This window comes from Pteropus medius, unplaced genomic scaffold, assembly GCF_902729225.1.
Source record: "Pteropus medius unplaced genomic scaffold, Ma_sr-lr_union100, whole genome shotgun sequence".
Taxonomy (NCBI): Eukaryota; Metazoa; Chordata; class Mammalia; order Chiroptera; family Pteropodidae; genus Pteropus; species Pteropus medius.
The window spans coordinates 27,301,676-27,304,179 of record NW_024349802.1 but is presented as its reverse complement, the minus strand read 5'-3'; the positions used below and the strand labels follow the sequence as shown (position 1 = coordinate 27,304,179).

General features: G+C 53.6%; 1 protein-coding gene across 2 annotated transcripts in view; it reads left to right on the top strand.

Moving 5' to 3' along the window:
* Positions 1 to 2,021: 2,021 nt before the first annotated feature.
* Positions 2,022 to 2,504, top strand: part of UBE2E2 (ubiquitin conjugating enzyme E2 E2) — a 287,961-nt gene continuing 287,478 nt past the window's right edge. Inside the window, exon 1 of one of the 2 annotated variants that reach the window (XM_039836763.1) lies at positions 2,022 to 2,186. The gene's annotated coding sequence lies outside the window, so the exon portion shown is untranslated. Of the gene's footprint in view, positions 2,187 to 2,221; positions 2,395 to 2,504 lie in introns of those variants that run through there. The other variant, XM_039836764.1, reaches the window with a different exon arrangement.

Here is a 2,504-nt window from a genome sequence, read left to right as displayed (position 1 = left end):
GCGAAGCTCTGTAGGGACAGAGACTTTTCTTTTATTCGTCATATCTCAATCATCTAGACAGTCTGGTACTCAATAAATATTCCTTGAATCAATGAAAAGGGTAACTCTGATTTGTATTGTACCCTTCTTAAACCCAGAAAAATGGTACACAACAGTTAAATCATCTACAGATAAATGAAGTACTGTAGCAACCACAGTTTCAGCATTTAAGCAGTGAAACCTGTTCCAATCCCTTCATAAAGCTGCGAGTTGACATTGCTGCATCCCTGGCCCCCAGAGGCCAATGACCAGAACTGAAAAACAACTTTGATACTTTCTATCATAGAGGAGTACTTCCTTATAAAATATTCATTGTAAATGAACAAAAACCAACAGGATATATACCTGAGAGTATATATAAGAGCAATTTATTTGGAGAAAAATATAGAGACCTAGGAAATGGGGATTCTGTCATCTATCCTGACCAAACAGCTGCAAAACATATTAAAACACAAACAGCAAAGTGAAAATACTAACATATAAAAGTTACATGTAGTAAAATAAATTATGCACATTTAAGGCAGTCTATGAAGTGCTCTATTTTGGTCATATTGGAAAAATTAAAAATCAAATTTGATGCATGTCACATTTTCCTACTAATATATTGCACCATGTGAGAGGTATAGGGGGTTATACAATTGATGATTCCAGGATATGCTCATTTCTAATCCTCCAACATACATGTTTCAGAGTTTAAAGGTAAAGGGGCCTGCTGATATCCTTGAGTAATACATAGGAGTGATAATATAAGAACTCATCTACTTTTTGCTCAGTGTTGATTTATGGAGGCTAGAAGCCAATACCTACTTTTGGCAATTTTCAGGAATATTGTAATAAAGTAATAGTCCGTGAAGAAAGCATTTGATAAAAGGATTTTCAGCTCTGGATCTTGACTTGCTCCTGTCCTCTGGGGTCTTATTGCACTGTTTCTTTCAGGCTGATTGAGTTGCGGTGTACTCTGCGAGGCTGTCTTCAGCACTCTCTGGGCAGTACACCTTTCCGTATACAGTGACAGCTCCTTCTATATGAGAGATTTAGTAGGAACAAGAGCAATCCGTTGGTAAGGGCTGGGGTGGGAGAGATTTTGTGGAAGCTGAGTTTACATAGCAGGCATAGTTGTTTATCTGTTTTTAATGGTCGTTTGGGGTGAAGATTATAGGGAAACCCAATGTTCCCTTGAGTGACCCACAGAACTGCCACTGTTCCCATACCCTTCAACCGGGCATTAAGGCAGCTTTCCATTCAATCGGATAGTGCTGCTCCGGCCTACCCCTACCTCTCTCCCCGATATTTTAGGGCTAAATGGCCTGGCGCTCCCAGCCACTGCTGTACATTCTGGGCCGGGGCGAGCTAAAAGGCACAAGGACTTTCGTGTTGTAGTCTAGGGCGAAGATTCTAGCTTAGCCTTGGCGAACTTTCCAGGCCAATGCGAAGTTTTCCCATTTTGGTGCATGCGGACACCACGCGTCCGAGTTTTGTTTAGTGTGTCAACAGGGTCAGGCCCTGTGGGCGCTTTGCGAAAGCTTTGAGTCAAGTGTGAAGCCAATGGCTGCAGTGGATGGGGGTAAAATGCCGCTCCCCGCTTGGTCCTAGGGCAACTCCCACCCCCAGCCAGCATTTCCCTTTAATGCGCGTGCCCGTCAAGGTCCTCGCGTCCCCTCCCCTCAAGCCGCCTGGGCAGCTTCGGTTTCTCTCACCTCTCCCGGTCCCTGCCGTTCCTTTAACGTGGGACGCCCCTCGCCCACCCCCGCCGCCTCTCGCTAGCGGGACGCGGCTGTCACTTTACTTTTCCGCGCCGCCTCCCCGCCCCTCGCCCGGCCGGCGGGGCAGCCCGCCCGTGCGCGCGCCCGCCCCCGCCCCCTCGCGGTCGCGCGCCGGGGAAGAGGGGCGGAGCGGGGGGGGGGCGGGGAGGCGCGCGCGCGGCCGACGTGGGGCTCGCGCTCTCGCGGTCTCTCCCGGGCGGGCGCGCGGGCACGCGCACTCTCGGGCGCGCGCGCGGACGGCCGGGCGGCGGCAGCGGCTCACGGAGGCGGTGGCTTCACTTTCCAAGACTCAGGGGCGGCCACAGCAGCAGCCGCGGGCACCAGCCTCGGGAGCCGGAGCTGGAACGGCCGGGGGTGGCGGCGGGGGCGGCGGCGGCGCTGAGGGTGAGTCCCGGCGGGCGCGAGCACAGCGGGGACAGGCGTGGCCGGGCGGTCCGGTGCGTGGTGCGTGGGTCCGGCTTTCGGTGACTAGACGGTCTGCGGGGACACCCGGTCCTCCGGGCCTTTTCAGTCCCCTCCCCCTCGCCTCCGCAGCCCTCTCCGCCAGCGCTTGGGCTCGAGCCCGCGACCTGTGCGGACGCCCCTCCTTCAGGTATTCGCCCTGGCCGCGTTGGTATCACTCCCAACCTCGGGCGCCCTCCCTCTCGTCCCCCCACCTTCCCTCCACGTCGCAGGTCTCCGCTTACACCGCTTGCGCCCTAG